The sequence below is a fragment of the Pristiophorus japonicus genome, chromosome 2, assembly GCF_044704955.1.
Source record: "Pristiophorus japonicus isolate sPriJap1 chromosome 2, sPriJap1.hap1, whole genome shotgun sequence".
In the NCBI taxonomy this organism is placed as follows: Eukaryota; Metazoa; Chordata; class Chondrichthyes; family Pristiophoridae; genus Pristiophorus; species Pristiophorus japonicus.
Genome location: NC_091978.1, coordinates 81,422,842 through 81,446,340, shown reverse-complemented (window position 1 = coordinate 81,446,340; position 23,499 = coordinate 81,422,842).

The following is a 23,499-nucleotide window of genomic DNA, read 5'->3' as shown; positions in this document are numbered from 1 at the left end:
AGTGTGAGCTGCGAGGAGGATGCTGTGAGGCTGCAGAGCGACTTGGATAGGTTCGGTGAGTGGGCAAATTCATGGCAGATGAAGTAGAATGTGGATAAATGTGAGGTTATCCACTTTGGTGGTAAAAGCAGAGAGACAGACTATTATCTGAATGGTGACAGATTAGGAAAAGGGGAAGTGCAACGAGACCTGGGTATCATGGTACATCAGTCATTGAAGGTTGGCATGCAGATACAGCAGGCGGTTAAGTAAGCAAATGGCATGTTGGCCTTCATAGCGAGGGGATTTGTGTACAGGGGCAGGGAGGTGTTACTACAGTTGTACAGGGCCTTGGTGAGGCCACACCTGGAGTATTGTGTACAGTTTTGGTCTCCTAACTTGAGGAAGGACATTCTTGTTATTGAGTGAGTGCAGCGAAGGTTCACCAGACTGATTCCCGGGATGGCGGGACTGATATATCAAGAAAGACTGGATCAACTGGGCTTGTATTCACTGGAGTTCAGAAGAATGAGAGGGGATCTCATAGAAACGTTTAAAATTCTGACGGGTTTAGACAGGTTAGATGCAGGAAGATTGTTCCCAATGTTGGGGAAGTCCAGAACCAGGGGTCACAGTCTAAGGATAAGGATAAGGACCGAGATGAGGAGAAACTTCTTCACCCAGAGAGTGGTGAACCTGTGGAATTCTCTACCACAGAAAGTTGTTGAGGCCAATTCACTAAATATATTCAAAAAGGAGTTAAATGTAGTCCTTACTACTAGGGGGATCAAGGGGTATTGCGAGAAAGCAGGAATGGCGTACTGAGGTTGCATGTTCAGCCATGAACTCATTGAATGGCGGTGCAGGCTCGAAGGGCTGAATGGTCTACTTCTGCACCTATTTTCTATGTTTCTATGTTTCTAAGGCAGACAACTGCATTTCTGCACTGCATTACAGACATCCTCTGTGGCTGCTTGAAATATGCCTGTTCCATAAATGTTGAGTGCGGTGATCACCTTCATAGCCAGAGAGAGAGCAGACTCTATCTCTGATCCCAGTACCACCTCACTGCAGCCAGACCCTGAGACCTTGCTCCCCAAAGCTCACAGATCCCATGATCCATTTTCCATTGATTTCAGATCCAGGGCTGGCCCTGTGTTCCTATAACTTTTATTTCCAGTTCCTGTGATCTTGGGACCTTCTCCCAGTGATCCCAAATCCTGAGACCTCTTCTCAAGGTAGCGCTAGACCTGTGCACTATCCCAATACTGCCAGACCCAGAAACCCTTCCCAGCACTCCCAGATTCCAGCCCTTTGCCACAATGCTGATGTCAGTGTCCCTGATAATACTACTTCACATAACATCCCTGCTCTTATGGAGCCTCTGACCTACCAAGAGCAACCTCATATTGATTTGCTATACTTAGAAATAGATGAGACAGGAATCTAGATATTTTATGACATTTATTCGATGAGATTCATACCAATGATGAATAAAAACAATGGCATGGAATTCCCTCAGAGATGTTCCTGATCTGCCATCATAACTTTACAGGAAGTATGATGGAAACAGTGCACTTCCAGTGAAGTTATAGTGGCAGATTGGGAACAGGGCCAAGAAAAATCTGGGCCAATGTATGTTTGGAATTTATGATATGTCATCTATTATTAATTTAATAACTATCCCTCCAATATGCTGATGTGTATTAGTAAACTGGTGAATATCCTTCTTTAGGATGGAGTTACACTAATAGGATGGACGGTGCCCTTCTGGCTCGTTATTTGCATGCATTTTCTCCCCGCCATATTGCAGACGTAGGAGGGCAATTAGCGCCTGAAAGACAGGCAAAATGTGGTCACATTTCGAGCATTCTATCTTCTGGGGAAACCTCTAAATCTTATCAAAACACATCACAAACAGGCCTATCTACGCATGCGCAGGGATCGGTCCTAGAACCCCCTGTGCACCCGTTTTGGGGGCGCTCAAATTTCTAGGCTAGAATCTTGTTGAATAAATGATGGATTGTGAATTTTCTGAATGCCTGTAGGAAGAAAATGGTTGTCAATGGATTTTGATCTGCTGGGAGACTGGTTACCAGTGATATCCTGCAGGGATCTGTGTTAGGACCTTTGCTATTTACTATTTTCATTAATGATCTAGATGTAGGTGTTCAGGAAATAATCTTCAAGTTTCGGGCCATACCAAGATATGTGCAAGAATTTGGATAGTTGAAGATGCTTGGCAACTACAATTAGGTCTAGATGTGCTGGGGCAAAAGCAAAATACTGCCGATGCTGGAAATCCAAAATAAAAACATCAACCTGAAACAAGGCCGAGATTTTCCCTCTCTCGGTGGGTCCATGGCGGGCATGTCGGTGGTGCATCCCAGCCTCGCTGCTGGCTCCAGCTCACCGTGTAGAATGAATTTTCTTTGATTGAGATTGTTAAGCCCTCCCACTGCATTTCTCAGCCAACTGAAGGAAACGGATCTGATGATGTCATTTGATGACACGTCATTAGCCAATTTCCTCAAAGAGACCACGCACAAATTTAATTTGACAGTTATGCTGTCAGTTTTCTACAGAATTAAGGTGCTGCAAACACTGACAAGCACTACACAATGGTGCAAGGCTGCACCCAGGCTTTCCCATTCATGCAGGGAGGTTCTCTTCCCTTCCAATGGGCGGAAGAGATCTCCCTAGGAGATCAACGCAGCCTGGTTGCACATTGCACAGGAGGACACAAGCAGGGATGTCATCAAGAGGACCTGGCAGCAGCGGCGGAAACCTTTCAATGATCTCAGTAGATCACGAAACATTACTGCAAAGCCACACTCAACCTCAACCTGCTGTGCAACTCATCACATCCCCATCACTTTGCTTTCCCTACCATACTCCTTCACATCCTTACTCACACCAATTTACCTTGCACCTCCACCCATCCCTCTCTATCTACATTATCACTTCCCCATGTCACTAGCCATCCCTCACATTCACCATCATCCTAATTCAATCATACCAACTAACACACATATGTGAAGTTTCTGTTAATATGCTGCCAAACATTGAAATCTTTATTTTCAACACTTTGCATTCTTGGACAGATTTGTGTGCACATTTGAAAGTGGTTTAGTGAGTTGCAGTGAATGGTGAGACATAATTGTACCTCCAACAATGGTGGTGAGTATGAAAGGAATGGCTTGGACATTGTAGGGATGCTTTATGGTGTTGGTGTGGGGTGGTGCCAACCTGGTGCATCAAGTGGCAGCCAGGGTGTACAGCATCCAGTGAAGTAAATCTGGCCATGGTGGGGACATCCCTGGCGTCCTGGGCAGCAATGTGGTCGGGTGCTGATGTCCTGTGTCCTGTGCAGCATCAGGTGATTATGGAGAAGATTTTTGGTGGTGCTTGTGTTCTTGGTGATGCTGGTGTTCGGGCTGATTGTGATAGGATTCTGAGGACCAAGGTGAGAGAATAAAAAGTGCACCTATGCTGATGGAATAGATGGCAGCTGAAGTGAAGATGAGAGAAGTGATTTGTTAATGGTGTGAGTGGTAATAAGATCAGACTGGATGGAGATTTGTGTAAAGACTTGCAGCGTTCTGAATCTGTAGTGGAAATACAGTTTAGAGAAGCTCGTGCCTAAGGGAAGATATCTGAATCAACTGGGAGCTTTGACTTGACATTTGAAGCCATCAACTCATCAGCTAAAGCAATGGCATGTGATCTCCCACCTCAGCTTCACTGACGAGGTCTAGGCACAGCGGGAAATCCGTGGGCGACCTGTTAAATTCAAAAAGCTGGGAAAAAAGCACTGTTAAGTGGCTGTAAACAAGTCACTCATGATTTCAATTGCCTTCCCCGCCGCTGCGTGTCAGGTCTGCTCAGCGCTGACAGACCCGACATTGGTAAAGGCGCATGGCGGCAGGTTGACAGCGGGGTCCCAACTTGCTGACAAAAAAAACACGCCCCCACCCAACCCGCTGATGCCCCCCCCCCAGAAAACTCCCCCCTTTGTTTCTCTCCCCACAGATGCTGTCTGACTTGCTGAGTATTTCCAGCATTTTGTGTAGATGTGCTGGAGGTTGGCCCATGTTTACGTTAGAAAAATGTTAGGTTCTGCACATGAGCAGATCAAATGCGAAACATACAAACACCCTACAGGGAAAATAATTAAATCCAGTGGTGAAAGGAAGAGATCTGGACGCTGTAGTGCATCAATCTCTAAAGGTCTATGACCAATGCTGTGAAGCTTTAGTTAAAGAGAACAGTGTTCTAGAGTGTATTCACAGCAGGGCAATTCACCAAAAAACACATCATTTTGTCCTTGGTTAAGCCTCAATTAGAATGCCATGCCCAGTCTTGGTCTCCTCTCATTGTGGGGGATATTGAGGCTTTGCAAAGGGGAGAGGGGAGAGAGGAGAGTCATGATTAATTTCCATTTTAAAGCACCTTAGTTACCCAGGTAGGCTCAATGGGCTGGGTCTCTATACTTTAGAGAAGTGTAGACTTAGGGATGATTTGATTGAGGTTTATGACATAACAAAAGGAACTAGATTGTGTTTATAGACCAATTATTCCAACTGGATCAGGGGTCACTCTATAAATTATGAAAGGTCAGAACTAGGTAGGATGTTAAGTGGTTCTTGTTTACCAGAGTATGGTGAACATGTGGAACAGGTTGTTGGCTGGTGCGGTGAACGCTGATTCATTGTATTCCTTCAAGCGAGAGCTGGACCTGTTTCTGGGTCGAGCAAAGATCACCTTGGGCAAGATGTAGGTATCCTGTAAATAAATCAGGTCCAATGTGATCTTCTGGACCAGTTTCAATCGCCTAAGAGTGTCAGAGAGAAATGTTAAAATTCCCCCCCACCTCCTAATTGGCCTGGGTTTTTATCTTTTTTTTTATCTCTCCCAAGAGATTACATGGCTCCAAGTGGGTGGGGAGTCCATGTATTCTGATGCATAGGGCCTCACAGCTATGTGGGACAGGCTGAATGGATCAGTAAGTCTTTATCTCTCATCATTTGCGTATGTTCATATGCTCTTTCCCTTTCGACTCAACTGAAAACTTTGGCTTGTTTCAGATGATTGCAAAACTGAAACAGATTGGAGCAAGCTAGGGCCACCTAAAGCAAAATATGTGTGTCGGAACAATTTATATTTATCAATGAGATATAATGAACTGATTTATAACTGTGGTGCTCATGATTTATCAGTAATTCACTATTACTAATGCAGTAACCTTTATTCCCGGAGCATACTTCTGCCATATTATCTGACAGTTTGATGAACATTTATATACCATTTCCTCTTCTATTGATTTCCACTAAACAGAAGATTTAATATCCTTTCCCATGTAGATTGTATTTTCCTGCCTTGTCTTTAGATTCCTTCATCCTTCCTCTTCTTTGCCTCCAATAGCTTGTTGTACCCATCTCTTTTTCTGGTCATGTTTTTATTTCTTCTTGGGATGAGGACAGGGCCATATTTGTTGCCTATCTTTAGTTGCCCTGAATCATAACCCCAATTTTAACTCGGGGTAGAAATGCAGCAGGCAGGGACCGAGGCAGGCAGGAAACCTCCATGATGTCACCGATGGGAGGTCTGGACAATTTTAATTCCAGGGCCTCATTAACATTTTAGTGACAGGCTGCCCTCTCGCTCATATTTTCAATGGGGCCGTTTACCCACCTGCCATGATTAATTTCCAGCGTGACCACCCCCCCACCCCCTCAACCCCCCTGAGGCCTCTTATGGTGGGGTTGCTTCCTCTACTTGGTTTTCTTATTTTGTTCATCTGGAACACATCCTGCAATGAATAGAAGGTTTACCCCCTGCTTTTCTGATGCCGTCCTGTAGGTCCTAGTGGAGGAAGTGAGGGCAAAGAGGGAGGTACTCTTTCCCAGAAGCAGCAGGAGCATCCTCAAGGCCACCGTCAGCCAGCTGCTGGAGCCAGATCGCACACCCTTTTACTTTATGTTCTGTGCTATATTATGACCTCGCATTTTAGTATGAAGTCAACTCTTAGCACGACAGCTGCATGCAGTGTCCCTGCTGGCATAGTCATGGGCACCCAGGTGGCTGTTGTTTACAGATCATGGGTATATCCAAATGAACACACAGGTGTGGATTTTACATGCTGGCTACTTTTACCAAAACTGAAATAAATTGCTGAAACCTTAAAGAATCTCGCGTCCTGTTTTTAAGCTTAACATCAACGTATTGTCGAGAAGAAAATTGAAAACTTATCATTGAAGTACAATTTTGCTCTTTTGATGCCATATGCATTTTCTGACCAAAAGCTTTGTTGAGTTTTATTGCTTCCCACTAAATACAAGCCAGGCTAGTGGAAATTCTCGGCTTAGGGAGTCTCCATGTCTGGCTCCATACCCTAAATGATGATCCCTATGTGAGGGATATCTGAGTATGCTATCCTATTCTGCACTAAAATCCACTTGCCCATCACTCTGTCACCAATGTACTAAATTTAAAATAACCATCCCCATCTTCAAATCCCACCATTGCTTCCCCACCCACCACCACCCCACCGCCCCCCCCCCCACCGCCAACCCCCAAACACTCCATTCTACTGACTCTGACCTTTTGTGCATCCCAATGTCCCTTCACCTTGCCTTTGGTGGCAGAGCCTTCAACTACCTGTGTCCTATCTTAGAATTCCCTCCATATACCTCTTCTCTTCAGAAGATGTACGTTGGAGGAGATCCTGAACCTTAAAAATATGAGAAAGGTGAATTTACTCTGAAATGACACGATTGCTGAGGCATTTTGTGAATGATTGTAGGGGTAAAATGGATGATAGCTGTCATGTTTGTAACCTTCACATAACTGTAACCTTTATGTAACAACACTATACACTGTATACACCTGAGAAATGCACACCTTGACCACAGGGGGTGAACTTGTGGGAGACACTCCTCACCTGGTCATCCAGGTATATAAAGGGAGGTCCCACACAGGCTCATCACTTCTTGGTCCTGTGAATAAAGGTACAGGTCACAGAGTGACCTTGTCTCCAGTATGTGCCTCGTGTTGATTTGCAGTAGTGTGTAAGGACACAACAATAGCGAGTCGATAGCCCATTTTACATTTCTCCCATTCAATGGAAATAAAAATGAGGAGAGAAGTAACCCAACTCGCTATCATTGATTTTACACTTTCAACTTGCTATCACCCATTTTACACTACTGCAAAAAGACAACAGCTACCCCAACAGTTGCAAACATTATTTAAGTCCAGGAAATTGATACAACGCACAGGGAGTGAAATTCCTATCAGTGCTGATTTTAGCTAAAATGTAGGCATGTGCATAATTGCAATATTCACCACTCTATTTCTTTAGTTCTCAGTAAAATCTTTTTACATTTCTCCCATTGATTTCAATGGAAATAAAAATCAGGGGAGATGTTTCACGGCTGCCGACTCACTATCACCCGGTTTACACTGTCGCACAAAGTCAGCTTCTACCTCGCTGAGTTTTTAAAAATATGCTGTTGATGGAAGATGCGCAAAAGGCAACTCATTTTATGAGGATTATCAACTGCGACTATCGTTAGTGATGATTCTTAAAATACCACATGTATTGACAATGCTTGCTGATAAAACCATTATTATGGGTGGATACTGCCAACAGACTGGATACGTACTAGAAAGCAACAGATGAGACCTGTGGATCAGATTACCTTCATAGTTTGGTTTTGCAACTGACTGTTGGCTCTGATACCACCATCTCAGACTACATCCTAACTGATCATATCCCATCTTGTATTGCATGTACTTGCTCACCCCTTCCATGTTCCACTACATCTGACTCAGCTAGCCTTATCTAAAAATGGCATCAAAATTTATGAGATAGCCGATAAATCTGGACACATGGTGTAGTGAACTGGTATGCCATTCTTTCATATCTCAATTGATGTGTAGTGCTATATGCTTGTTGCAGACATTTAGTTCCCCTTCTGAACTTTGACCTTTCTTGCTTCTGTGTTTACAAGCATGAGAAGATAATGAGCAAATATCTAGTAGTAATGGTATGTTAATATCACAGACCTGGTGCAGGTGAATTCCAGATAATGATAAAGATCGGAAAATATTAGACAGATAAGAGATGGCTATGATTCTTTATAATTGAATTTATCCACAAATATCCACAATGACCAAACAACAATGTGTTTTATCACTGATAATAAGAACAGAACATAAGAAATAGGAGCAGGAGTAGGCCATTGGCCCCTCGAGCCTGTACAAGGATAAATAAAACCGCTATTGTGTCAGCTTGGCTCAGTTGGTAGCACTCACCTCTGAGTTAGGATGTTGTGGGTTGAAGCCCTACAATGCGATTAAGTAAATAATCTATGTTGAGGCAATGCTGCACTGTCAGACCCGCCATCCTTTGGAAGAGGTTCAGGCAGACATTTAGGATCTTTTGACGCTGTGTGGAAGAAATGTATCGAGTTCTCCTGGGGGCTGATTTTGCGATGTATCGTGTCAGAAGTGCAGGTGCTGATCACACAGGCCAATTATCTGCTAAAGAGTTGAGCATCCTATAATCCAGCAAGGCAGTGAAAGGGGAGCAGAGGGCGAGTGAACATGGTATGCATTCTGCTAATTAAAGATTGGAAAAACATTTAAGATAGGTATTCCCACTATAACATGGCATCAGCACTGGAAAAGTGCTACTGCCTTTCATTGCCTATGTTTTAGTTTTTAACTACTTCACAGCTTTTTGCCACTTTGCTAATTATAGCAATTCAACTATTCTCAGCGTTTATATTCAAACTAGGAGACTCTTGTTCAGATTATAACAAATGCTTTTAATACAGGTATATTGAGTAAAAATAAGAGATTTATCAAGTAAATTACATTCTGTTACAAAAAGTAATACTTAACAAATGGTAGTCACAGCCTGGTTCTCGATAGCGTCCTCTCGAGCGACCGTGGTGCTGACTCCTTATCCTCTTTTCCTTCTGAAGATTCTTTCTTCCTGTTGTCTTGATTCATACTGCCTTCTGAGTAGAAGAGTTGCTTTCTTTATACCCTTTTTGTGCCAACATGGCAAGCTAGCAAAATATCTCATGTTTTCAATGTCCGAGCTATGAAACCTTGAAAAGGGTACATTTCATCTCCTAGGCAGTCCTGCTAATCTCCGTACCTCCTACTAGCCTAAACATTCTCATGGTAGTTACTGCTTTTTCTACTGATAAGGTACTGATGTTCTTTGTTATTCTGTACTCACCCGTGCACATCAAAATGAACCTTAAGGTCAACACATTTCTTTGGTTACCTAGGATGGCTCATTTACCATTAAGCTTTGCTTCTCAGCCTTTCTCCAGTTTAAAACCCATTTTATGTTATATGGCCATTTTCTATCATTTATAAGTGACTTTTACATACAATCAATGCATATAAAGGAAGTTACAAACATAAAGGTTATTCATTAATTAAAGACATGTAAAGTAAGTTTCTTAATTCTAACTTCTAATATCTTACAATGTAAAATGGATGCTGTCTGGAAGGCCTTTTTAACATTAAGGTAGTCTGGATATTTCTGGACACACATGGTGCAGTGAACCTGTTTGCCATAGGCTTGCTTCCTTAAAAGGTGTTAGGTACTTTCCTTTTTTGCAACCTACACCTGGTATTTTTGACATTTTATGCCTTTTATCTACTTTTTTTTGCTCAATTGCATTCATTTTTGCTATTTTCAATCGGATTCTATCTCTACCACCACATTTGTTGGTTCTGGAGATGGATATGAGGAAATATTAAAGGACAATGTATTCTCAACTTAGGGAGTAATACTGCATCTGCCTTTGCTCAACCTGAAATGTGTACTGGTCAAGGCAGTCTGCCCTGACAAGTCAGAAGAGATCTGACATGGGAAGCTATGATTCACAAAGAAGGCAGTGACAGAAAAATGTAATCTCCAGATCTTAAGAGAAGCTCCAGGATAGGAGTGGTTGTCAAAGTGATCACTAACTTGAACTATTGTGAACTGGTTCCTTCCAAACAACAGAACAGGATATCTGCCACCGGGATGAGAAAATATGGCAGCTCGATTCTTCAGCTGCAATTTCGCCTATATCGGCGGGTCTGGTGTGGCTGGGGTAGGTGGCAGGTCCTGACATCGCTGCTGGCTCCACCCAGCTCTGTAAAAATTATTTTTCCATTGATTGAACTTGTTAAGCTCTCCCAGCGTGTTCCCCAGCCAATTGAAGGAAGCAGGTCCAATGACATCAGCTGATGATGCGTCATCAGCCGATTTCCTCAAAGGGACCATGTGCAAATTGATTTTGACAGTTGTGCTATCATTGTTCTACAGCATTGACATGCTACAAACACTGACAAGCACTGCACAAAGGTGCACGTCATCACCCAGGCTCTTCCATGACTTCATGGAGGGTATCACAGCACTCAGCAAGATTCTCTTCCCATCCAATGGGTGGAAGAGACCTCCCCAGGAGATCAATGCAGCCTGGTTGCACATTCCACAGGAGGACACAAGAGGGATGTCATCAGGAGGATCAGGATGCAGTGGCGCAATTCTTTCAATGATATCAGTGGATGGGGATCACGAAACATTACTGCAAAGCCACACTCAACCTCATCCTGCTGTGCTACGCATCACATCCCCATCTCACTAGCCTTCCCTATCCTACTCTTGTACATCCTTACTCACACTAACTTACCTTGTACCTCCACACATCCCTCTCTATCTACATTATCACTTCCCTATCTCACAAGCCACCCCTCACACTTGCCCTCATCCTAGTCCAATCATATCAACTAACAACACACAAGGGTAGGCACGTGCATGTTTTTGCCAATGTTCATGTAAAGTTTCTGTTAATGTGCTATCAAACATTGAAACCTTTATTTCCAACACTTTGCATTCTTGGGCAGATTTGTGTGCACCTTTGGAAGTGGCTTAGTGAGTTGTAGTGAATAGTGAGACAAAACGGTACCCACTGCAATGGTGATGAGTGTGAAATGAATGACTTGGGCATTGTAGGAATGCTTTATGGTGTTGGTGTGTGGTGCTGCCAACCTGGTGCATCATGTGGCAGCCAGGGTGTACAGCATCAAGTGAAGTAAATGTGGCCATGGTGAGGCAATCCCGGGCAGCAATGTGGTCAGATGCTGATGCCCTGTGCAGCGTCAGCTGATTGCGGAGAAGATTACTGTTCTCGGTATTGGTGCTGATTGTGATGGGATTCTCGGACCAAGGTGAAATAGTTTCAAAGGCACTGATGCTAATGTAATAGATGGCAGGTGAACTTGAGATGACAGAAGCGATCTGTCAATGGTGTGAGATGTTGTTCCAATGAGCTGACACTGGATAGAGAGATTGTTCCAAACACTTACAACCTGCAAAAACAATAACAAAACAACTTGTATTTATATAGTGCCTTTAACGTACCGAAATGTCCCAAGATGCTTCACAGGAGTATTATGAGATAAAAAAATTTGACACCAAGGAGAAATTAGCGCAGGTGACCAAAAGCTTGTCAAAGAGGTATGTTTTAAGGACCAACTTGAAGGTGGAAAGAGACGTAGAGAGGCAGAGAGGCTTAGGTAGGGAGTTCCAGAGCTTGGGGCCTAGGCAATAGAAGGCACAGCCACCAATGGTTGAGCAATTATAATCAGGGATGCTCAAGAGGGTTAAAGCTCAATGTGCCTTCCAAATGCAATAAGCAAGAGCTTTTGATCTTGGAAAGTGAACAGCTGTGAGATGGGAGCTTTTATAGCATAATTTCAACCATTAAGGAAAGAAATGAATTCATAATCAAACTACTCCCAACGTCCTTACCTGATGTGATCTCCGAGTAGCATGAACCTCGTGGAAAATCTGGTAAAATGGTAAGTTCAGCTCAAAATTCTTTTTAGTAGGCTCTTAACAAGGTCATCATGACCAAAATTCCCTCCCCTACCACTGCGTGTTAGGTCTATTCAGCATTGACAGACCTGACATCTGGGAAAGTAGCATGGCAGTGGGTTGAAAGTGCGGCCCCGATCTGCTTCAATCATTTTGAATTTAACAGCTGACCCACCATCAATCCCATTCTCTGAGTGCCAGCAAAATTCTGACGTTCGTGTCTGTGCGTTCCATTCTTGATGAATATGATCCAGTAGCCCTTATATCGGATCAGTAGATGGCCATGCAAACACTAGTGCTATGTAAAATATTGCAGTGCTTGCACATTAGTTGGAACCTCACGAGTCATTTGAGCAGGGAGGTTGTGTGATATAGACATGGCATTGCCATTAGAGACAGCTCCATCATTTCTTCTGAACCCTGACATTAACTGCTGCTGGGTATTGCCTCAGAATAACTGTTGTGAGGACAGATTGGTGGATAACTGTGAAGTAATTGAAGTTTTGTATTATATCAGTCTTAATCCGATTTCCCAGCATGTTGATTCCAGGTTGCTGTATATTGGTGTTCCAGGTCTCTATAGCCACGAGGTTTGCTGGCCCAACTTTCGGCACACAAGATTTTCACATCGCCGAGGTGATCGCCCACACATCGCCCACTGCAAATTTCGGCACATCGCCCACAAATCACCGGGCTGATCGCTCACTGAGAAGATCACTAGACATCGCTGGAGAAAAACTGCTCCTACCTGGCACTCTTCACAGAACTCGGCACTATGGATGCCATTTTGAACGTCGGAGGAAGTGAGAGACTGCTTAAAGAAAGGGCTTATAATTTGTGAGTTTATAGCATTTGTTACTGAAATTATAGCATCAATTTTATCTAACCCGCATGGTGGGAAGGGGGTGGATCAGGTCAGATGCCTATTTTACATCCAATCTGATTTTGTTCTCTCTTGAAATAAATGAAAAGTAAAATCGAGCAGGGTGTAAAATGGATGCATGACTCAAACTTGGCCCGTTCTTGTTGAGTTAAAATTGTGACTTTTGCCTGTGTTGAGGACCTCAGTCAATGGGGGCTGGACTGCAGGAGGCCATGTTCTCCATAGCCGTCTACAGCTCTGTGAGCACTACAACGATATAGGGCTGGACTTTCCAAGAGATCGCTGCGTATTGCCCATTTATCGCCCAAAAAGGCAGGCTATCGCCCATTTTACCTTTAAAAGTGGAAAGTTGGGCCGGAACATCGCCCAAAGATCGCTGGCCCAACTTTCGGCACACAAGATTTTCACATCGCCGAGGTGATCGCCCACACATCGCCCACTGCAAATTTCGGCACATCGCCCACAAATCACCGGGCTGATCGCTCGCTGAGAAGATCACTGGACATCGCTGGAGAAAAACTGCTCCTACCTGACACTCTTCACAGAACTCGGCACTTTGAATGCCATTTTGAACGTCGGAGGAAGTGAGAGGCTGCTTAAAGAAAGGGCTTATAATTTGTGAGTTATTTAAGGGCCTTATTTACTGATTGATCTACTCACATTTATATTTATATTTATATTTATTTTAGTACAAAGGGCATTTATAGCAATAGTAATGGGGTCTGTAACTTCTCTACCATTATTTGTAAATGCTCACATGCTGGAATCTGAAGTTGGGTTTCGTGAAGAGCCCAATCAAAGAGGTGGCAGACTAATGCGGAAGAGGAGACTGTACACCCGACGAACTTACAGGGAAAAGCAATCATACCTGAACTTGTCTGATAACACGTGCCTGCGCTTCTGAAAGGAGCTCATCGCTGAGATATGCCAGCTCATCAAGGGAGACCTGCAGCCTACCAGCAACATCAAGACCGCATTGCCTGTTGAGGTAAAGGTTACTGCAGTACTATCCTTCTATGCATCGGGCTCTTTTTAGGCTTCAGCTGGCGACATCTGTGGTATCTCTCAGCACACATTGCTGCATTTGACAGGTGACTAAAGCCCTTTATGCTCACAGGATGGATTTTATAAGCTTCCCTATGACCAGGGAGGCAGAGACCGGGAGGGCTTTGGGTTTCTCAAGGATAGAAAACTTCTCCAAGGTGCAGGGAGCAATAGACTGCATGCACATCACCCTGAAAGCACCTTTACAGGCTGCGGAGGTGTTTTGTAACCGATAGGGATTCCACTCCCTGAATGTACAGCTCGTTGTTGACCACAACCAAATAATCATAGCAGTAAATGCTAAATTTCCAGGGAGCATCCATGATGCACACAACCTGTGTGAGAGCGCTGTCTCTGACCGATTTGACAGTCAGCCACAAGGTCATTGTTGGATGCTGGGGGATAAAGGATATGGCCTTGCCAGCTGGCTCATGACCCACCCCTGCGTAATCCCTAGACAGAAGTCGAGAAGCAATTCAAGGAAAGCCATATAACTACATGCAATATCGTCGAAAAGACAATTGTAGTGCTGAAACAACGCTTCAGATGCCTAAATCACTCTGGAGGCGGCCTACAATGTCACCCTGACCAGGCCGCTGAGTTTATTGTGGTGTGCTGCATGTTGCATAACCTAGCTATAAGGAGAGGGCGACAATTGCCAGATTGGGCTGCCGGTCCACCTCAGGAAAGAGTAGAGGCGGAAGAGGCAGATGAGGAGGAGGAGGAGGCTGATGAGGACCTCGGGGAGAACAATTAGCCTGGCGATGAACCCATGCCTCCACACCCCCTCACAAGACTGGAAAAATCCCATGGGAGTTACGCAGCTGCAAAATTGTTGCGTCAGCAGCTCATAAATGAACGCTTTGCATGAACTTATATTGGGGACAGTCACAGTTACAGTTACGGAAAGATAACAGTTGCAGTTACGTTACGTTTCATCCTTGCCTGGTCTGGCCTGGCCATTGTTTTCCAACAATTATATTCATGTTTTATCTTACCTTACATTATTAGAAGACACTGCACAACAATTGTAAAATGCAATAAATTTTTTTAATGATTTAGCAATGTAACTAATTTATTTTTGTAACTGTAACCCCCACCCCCCCACCCGTTACCCCCACCCCAACAGTCAACCAACAATAAATTTAAAAAACAACAACAATAAGATAATATGATGATAATAACAACAATAACAATAACAGCAATAAAACAACAATAAACCATCACCCTCCATACCTGCGGCCAGGTTTCCCTCCAGCTCCTTTGCCTCCTCCCCATATCTTCAACCTCCCCGTTTGGGTCCCTGGGTATTGGGACGAGATGGGCGTGCAGCGGGTGACGGCAAGACTTCCGGCTGTGGGGGGTGGGGTGGGGGGGGAGCGTGACGGTGGCTCGATCGGCTCTTGGGGTGGTGGAGGGGAAGTCGTTCCTGAGGAAATGTCTTCCGAGCCAGAAGGAAGTTCTTCCTGCTGACTCGCATCTGTGCTGGTGCTGGTGGTTTGTGGGACCTTGCAGTGCAGTGCTGTGTCCCAAAACTATCGCATGCCACAAGGCATCGACAGAGGCGGTCTGCGCACGCATCTCCCGGATCATCTGTTGCATATCGCACTCACCTCCAGGCTTGTCCACAAGCTCTACAGCGTGTGAGTCACACTCTCTAATCTCTTCGTGAAATGTTCCTGCTGAAATATTAAACTCCATTTATATGCAGGCTCTAATAAATCCAAATCCCTGAGCTCAGCATCACGAGGAGCACTCAAGCTGGTCCCCCAACCAGCAGATTCCTGCTTCCTGCTATGGAATTTAAATTCAGTTAATTAAATATATCTGGAATCACTATCAGTAATGGTGACCATGAAACTACCAGATTGTCGTAAAAACCCATCTGGTTCACTAATGTCCTTTTAGGGAAGGAAATTTGCTGTCCTTACCATGTCTGGCCAATATGTGATTCCAGACCCACAACAATGTGGTTGACTCTTAACTGCCCTCACCACCACCTTCTCAAGGGCAATGATGAATGGGCAATAAATGCCGGCCTTGCCAGCGACGCCCACATCCCATGAACCAATAATTTTTAAAAATGTCACTGCTGGACTGCTTTTTTGCTCTTTTTCGTTTTGTTGATTTAAACGTCAGATTACACACACACTCAGTTGTCGTATTAAGAACATAAGAATATAAGAAATAGGAACAGGAGTAGGCCATGTGGCCCCTCGAGCCTGCTCCGCCATTCAATAAGATCATGGCTGAACTGATCAAGGACTCAGCTCCACCTCCCCGCCCGCTCCCCATAACCCCTTAGCCCCTTATCGTTCAAGAAACTGTCTATTTCTGTCTTAAATTTATTCAATGTCCCAGCTTCCACAGCTCTCTGAGGCAGCAAATTCCATAGATTTGCAACCCTTTGAGAGAAGAAATTTCTCCTCATCTCTGTTTTAAATGGTCGGCCCCTTATTCTAAGATCATGCCCTCTAGTTCTAGTCTCCCCCATCAGTGGAAACAGCCTCTCTGCATACACTTTGTCAAGCCCCTCATAATCTTATACGTTTCGATAAGATCACCTCTCATTCTTCTGAAATCCAATAAGTAGAGGCCCAACCTACTCTACCTTCCCTCATAAGTCAATCCCCTCATCTCCGGAATCAATGGCAGGACCAGGGGCTAGAACCTCCACTTTTGTGCTTATCACCCAAAAATGGGCGATATTTCCAGCGTGGGCATTAAAAAAGGGTTTTTACATCGCCGGCTTCTTGCCCATTCTCAAACCACTTAGTCTCCACTTTTGAAAATGGGCGTTACCGCGAGCGATATAAAATGGGCGGCAGCGTTACATTTTTCTGACCTCCTGCCGTAAAGTGTGGCTGTCCTTAGCAATGGCATGGCAATGCTCCCGTGATTCTGGAGGTCAAGGGTCACCATGGGTCATGCGCAGAAGAGGGTCGCATAAGGAGGAGGAACTGAGGGAAATCTTTATTAGTCGGGAAATTGTGTTGGGGAAATTGATGGGATTGAAGGCCGATAAATCCCCAGGGCCTGATGGACTGCATCCCAGAGTACGTAAGGAGGCGGCCTTGGAAATAGCGGATGCATTGACAGTCATTTTCCAACATTCCATTGACTCTGGATCAGTTCCTATCGAGTGGAGGGTAGCCAATGTAACCCCACTTTTTAAAAAAGGAGGGAGAGAGAAAACAGGGAATTATAGACCGGTCAGCCTGACCTCAGTAGTGGGTAAAATGATGGAATCAATTATTAAGGATGTCATAGCAGCGCATTTGGAAAATGGTGACATGATAGGTCCAAGTCAGCATGGATTTGTGAAAGGGAAATCATGCTTGACAAATCTTCTGGAATTTTTTGAGGATGTTTCCAGTAAAGTGGACAAAGGAGAACCAGTTGATGTGGTATATTTGGACTTTCAGAAGGCTTTCGACAAGGTCCCACACAAGAGATTAATGTGCAAAGTTAAAGGACATGGGATTGGGGGTAGTGTGCTGACGTGGATTGAGAACTGGTTGTCAGACAGGAAGCAAAAAGTAGGAGTAAATGGGTACTTTTCAGAATGGCAGGCAGTGACTAGTGGGGTACCGCAAGGTTCTGTGCTGGGGCCCCAGCTGTTTACATTGTACATTAATGATTTAGACGAGGGGATTAAATGTAGTATCTCCAAATTTGCGGATGACACTAAGTTGGGTGGCAGTGTGAGCTGCGAGGAGGATGCTATGAGGCTGCATAGTGACTTGGATAGGTTAGGTGAGTGGGCAAATGCATGGCAGATGAAGTATAATGTGGATAAATGTGAGGTTATCCACTTTGGTGGTAAAAACAGAGAGACAGACTATTATCTGAATGGTGACAGATTAGGAAAAGGGAAGGTGCAACGAGACCTGGGTGTCATGGTACATCAGTCATTGAAGGTTGGCATGCAGGTACAGCACGCGGTTAAGAAAGCAAATGGCATGTTGGCCTTCATAGCGAGGGGATTTGAGTACAGGGGCAGGGAGGTGTTGCTACAATTGTACAGGGCCTTGGTGAGGCCACACCTGGAGTATTGTGTACAGTTTTGGTCTCCTAACTTGAGGAAGGACAGTCTTGCTATTGAGGGAGTGCAGCGAAGATTCACCAGACTGATTCCCGGGATGGTGGGACTGACCTATCAAGAAAGACTGGATCAACTGGGCTTGTATTCACTGGGGTTCAGAAGAATGAGAGGGGACCTCATAGAAACGTTTAAAATTCTGACGGGGTTAGACAGGTTAGATGCAGGAAGAATGTTTCCAATGTTGGGGAAGTCCAGAACCAGGGATCAGAGTCTGAGGATAAGGGGTAAGCCATTTAGGACCGAGATGAGGAGAAACTTCTTCACCCAGAGAGTGGTGAACCTGTGGAATTCTCTACCACAGAAAGTAGTTGAGGCCAATTCACTAAATATATTCAAAAGGGAGTTAGATGAAGTCCTTACTACTCGGGGGATCAAGGGGTATGGTGAGAAAGCAGGAAGGGGGTACTGAAGTTTCATGTTCAGCCATGAACTCATTGAATGGTGGTGCAGGCTAGAAGGGCTGAATGGCCTGCTCCTGCACCTATTTGCTATGTTTCTATGTTTCTATGTTTCTAAGAGGAGACCGAGCGAGAGGGAGCTCAGAGGGACTGAAGGCGTGTCTGGGTGTGGTGTGGCTGCTTTGGGAGGAAGATGGGAGACTTTAGAGCTTCACATCAAATAGGCAAACAAAAAGTAGGTGTTACCAGCCACATATTTGACCGAATTTGGCCTATAATGGAGACAGAAGAGGAGGCATCACAGCACGCTGTGGAGACTGACGCTGGAGAGAGCAGGGAACTGGAAGAGTAGCATATTGGAGGGCGCAAAAGAGCCAGGAGGTTCTTGGGCGAGGCAAATGCCTCCCTCCTGCAGGAGGTCGAGTTACGCTGGGGTGATTTGACACAGGGAGGGTGTGGGAAGCCCACCCCAAAAGCATACCAGAAAATATGGACCGAGATAGCAGAGGTGGTCTCGTCGGCGACCAACGAGATGTGTGAGGGTAACCAATGCTGCAAACGATGGAATGACCTTGTGGGATCTGCAAGAGTAAGTATTACATTGATTTATATGTACTTATGTATTTATATCATTTGATTTATCTAATTTCATACAGTCATGAGTGACTATCAGCAGAAGTGAGGTCTTCCACTTTTTCTAGGAATGTTTTACTCAAAGCCTGCAGTCACGGTGTACGTCTTTAGGTAAAGAATGATAATTATCATAATAATCATGATTAGATCTGTCGGTTATGCGTGACAGTACCTAGCAATGATATCACGCAATAATCTCATGCCATGTTGTTCTGTCACCTTTGACAGAAGAAGCTATCGGCGATGAGATCCGTGCAGAGGTGAAAGGGTGAGGGGCCACCAGTCTCGGCGACATCACTGACATGGAGGAGCATGTGCTCACACTCGTGGGGAAGCACCCCCGGACAGTCACGGATGCATCTGCAGACCCTGAAGTGATGCCACATGAGTAAAGCTTACACCATTGCGTCATGTAATGCCACACCCACTTATCTCCGAACAATAGATAATTTCTAAAATTGTCATCAAATAATGATGGCCTAATGAAAATCATTGGAATGCAAATATGTTGATGGTCATGAAATGTGATGTCTGTGATGATTTTGATAGCGATGGTGCTTTTGTTGTGCATATACTTTCTGTAGCGCTGGACTTACCTTGTCAACCTAGCACCCTCTTCTCCTCTAATAACATCATTTCTGTTTTGCATCTCAGCCAGCAGCAGGTCCCAAGGCAAGACCACAGAGGCCAGAAGGTGGGGGTGCGGGGCAGGAATCAGCAGATGATCCTATTACATCTGGTGCTAAGGAGCTCCGATTGTCGCCCATCAATCCACTGGGTCTGTTCTCCATGGATGAAAGCACGGACTTCGAGGAGCCTGCATCGCCACGCTCCAGAAGCCATTCCACCCCAAGGTTATCTAGTGGTCCTCCAGTCATTACCGCCGCCACTCTGGAGATCCCGGCCCCAAACACCTCGCCACAGGTCACCCCATTTGTCCCCAGGACTGCGCCGTCCCCGCGGAGGCCTCGTGGACGCGGCAGATCTGTTCCATGAGTGCCACATGACTGGAAAGATGGTACAGTTGTCCAGGAGGACTGTAGACATTGGTGACCAGCTCATCGAAGCATTGGGGGGCATATCCCGACAGCTGGTCACCATGACCGAGTACATTCCGTGCATGGCAGAGGCCCTGGATGCGATGACCAGGAGCACTGCTGCCACAGGCCTCCCAATAGTCCCCAAGCGTGGCACTCCACCCCTAGCTTCCACGCCACCACTGCAAATGACTGATGAGAGCAAGGACCAAGATCCTGCTTCTGCATCAGAGAATGTCGTCCACTCGGCAACCCCCGCTCCCATACTCGTGCAACGACCGCATCTGCCTTCAGCCTTCGCAATGAGGCACCGCCTGAGGAGCTCCTTGGCCAGACGCCGTGGAGCGAGGAGAGAAAGGGGTAGAGGTGGGGAGAAGAAGGGGAGGGGTGAAGGAAAGTGAGGTCCGCAGGTGATGACTGTGTTATATCTCCACCTGGGTATATGCAATTTGTTGCAAGGTATGGGGGCTGGGGACCACGCTCCTGCTTTGCCTTTGTATTCTGTATTGCTGGACATGTTGAACATGTGATTTATGTCAATGGTGGAAAAAGTGGTGTGTGGGAGGGAGTTGGGTGTTATTGGCTGTGATACTTATGATTTCAGACCAATGTTGGTATTAAATTTTTGTTATTGAACATAACCTTGTTGCACATTGTCTCAGATAGCTGCATCATTACACACTGGTGATTCCTTAACTTGAAAGGGTTAAATACAACTTAACATCAATCAACATAAACTTTAGCGGGCACCAAGGTGATGGGCATTACTGATGTCTGAGCTGCACACACACAGCAGTGCGTCAACATTGTCACTCACATCAAAGCTCTTTCAGGCAAATCGTTCAGATATCAGCTCCTCACGTAAGAGTGGAATTTTACAAATGCCAGCCACACCACTGGCGGTCGTTCAGAACAGTTCCACTTTTTGTGGCCGTTTTTTTGGGCAAGCGATATTGTGGGCGATATGTGGTGTGAGGTGATGAAATTGACGCAGGGCGATCTCATGGCCGCTAGTTTCAGTAATACATATAGATTGGGCTAACCAAACTGGTAGCAATATGGTGGAGGAGGATTTCCTGGAGTGTATAAGGGATGGTTCTCCAGACAACTATGTCGAGGAACCAACTCGGGAGCTGGCCATTCTAGACTGGGTTTTGTGTAATGAGAGAGGATTAATTAGCAATCTTATTGTGCGAGGCCCCTTGGGGAAGAGTGAACATAATATGGTAGAATTCTTCTTAAGATGGAGAGTGCCACAGTTAATTCAGAGACTAGGGTCCTGAACTTAAAGAAAGATGACCTCGATGGTATAAGACATGAATTGGCTAGGATAGACTGGAGAATTATATTTAAAGGGTTGATGGTGGATAGGCAATGGCAGACATTTAAAGATCACATGGATGAACTTCAACAATTGTACATCCCTGAATAGGGGTAAAAATAAAACGGGGAAGGTGGCTCAACCGTGGCTAACAAGGGAAATTAGGAATAGTGTTAAATCCAAGGAAGAGACATATAAATTGTCCAGAAAAAGCAGCAAACCTGAGGACTGGGAGAAGTTTAGAATCCAGCAGAGGAGGACAAAGGTTTAATTAGAAGGGGGAAAATAGAGTATTGCAGGGAACATAAAAACTGACTGTAAAAGCTTCTATAGATATGTGAAGAGAAAAAGATTAGTGAAGACAAATGTAGGTCATTTGCAGTCAGAATCAGGTGAATTTATAATGGGGAACAAAGAAATGGCAGACCAATTGAACAAATACTTTGGTTCTGTCTTCAGTAAGGAAGACACAAATAACCTTCCGGAAATACTAAAGGACCGAGATTCTAGCAAGAAGGAGAAACTGAAGGAAATCCTTATTAGTCAGGAAATTGCATTAGGGTAATTGATAGGATTGAAGGCCGATAAATCGCCAGGCCTGATAGTCTGCATCTCAGTGTACTTAAGGAAATGGCCCTAGAAATAGTGGATGCATTGGTGTTCATTTTCCAACATTCTATCGACTCTGGATCAGTTCCTATGGATTGGAGGGTAGCTAATGTAACACCATTTTTTAAAAAAGAAGGGAGAGAGAAAACAGGGAATTATAGACCGGTTAGCCTGACATTGGTAGTGGGGAAAATGTTGGAATCAATTATTAAAGATGTAATAGCAGCGCATTTGGAAAGCAGTGAGAGGATCGGTCCAAGTCAGCATGGATTTATGAAAGGGAAATCATGTTTGACAAATCTTCTAGAATTTTCTGAGGATGTGACTAGTACATTGGACAAGGGAGAACCAGTGGATGTGTTGTATTTCGACTTTCAAAAGGCTTTTGACAAGGTCCCACACAAGAGATTAGTGTGCAAAATTAAAGCACATGGTATTGGGGGTAATGGATTGACATGGACAGGAAGCAAAAAGTAGGAATAAACGGGTCCTTTTCAGAATGGCAGGCAGTGATGAGTGGAGTACCACAAGGTTCAGGCTGGGACCCCAGCTATTTACAATATACATTAACGATTTAGATGAAGGAATTGAATGTAATATCTCCCAGTTTGCAGATGACACTAAGCTGGGTGGCAGTGTGAGCTGTGAAGAGGATGCTAAAAGGATGCAGGGTGACTTGGACAGGTTAGGTGAGTGGGCAAATGCATGGCAGATGCAGTATAATGTAGATAAATGTGAGGTTATCCTCCTTGGAAGCAAAAATAGGAAGGCAGAATATTATCTGAATGGTGACAGATTAGAAAAAGGGGTTAGAACGAGACCTGGGTGTCATGGTACATCAGTCATTGAAAGTTGGCATGCAGGTGAAGAAGGCAAATGGCATGTTGACCTTCATAGCGAGAGGAATTGAGTATAGGAGCAGGGAGGACTTACTGCAGTTGTACAGGGCCTTGGTGAGGCCACATCTTAAATATTGGGTAAGTTTTGGTCTTCTAATCTGAAGAAGGGCATTCTTGCTATTGAGGGAGTGCAGCGAAGGTTCACTATACTGAATCCTGGGATGACAGGACTGACATATGAAGAAAGACTGGATCGAATAGACTTACATTCACTGGGATTTAGAAGAATGAGAGGGGATCTCTTAGAAATATATAAAATTCTGACGGGATTGGACAGGTTAGATGCAGGAAGAATGTTCCCGATGTTGGGGAAGTCCAGAACCAGGGGTCACAGTCTAAGGATAAGGGGTAAGCCATTTGGGACCGAGATGAGGAGAAACTTCTTCACTCAGAGAGTGGTGAACCTGTGGAATTCTTTACCACAGAAAGTTGTTGAGGCCAGTTCGTTAGATATATTCAAAAGGGAGTTAGATGTGGCCCTTACGGCTAAAGGGATCACGGGGTATGGAGAGAAAGCAGGAATGGGGTACTAAAGTTGCATGATCAGCCGTGATCATATTGAATGGTGGGCCAGGCTCGAAAGGCCGAGTGGCCTGCTCCTGCACCTATTTTCTATGTTTCTATGTTTGTAATTACAGGCCTGACAGCTTAACCTCAGTGGTGGGAAAATTATTGGAAAAACTCCTGAAGGATCA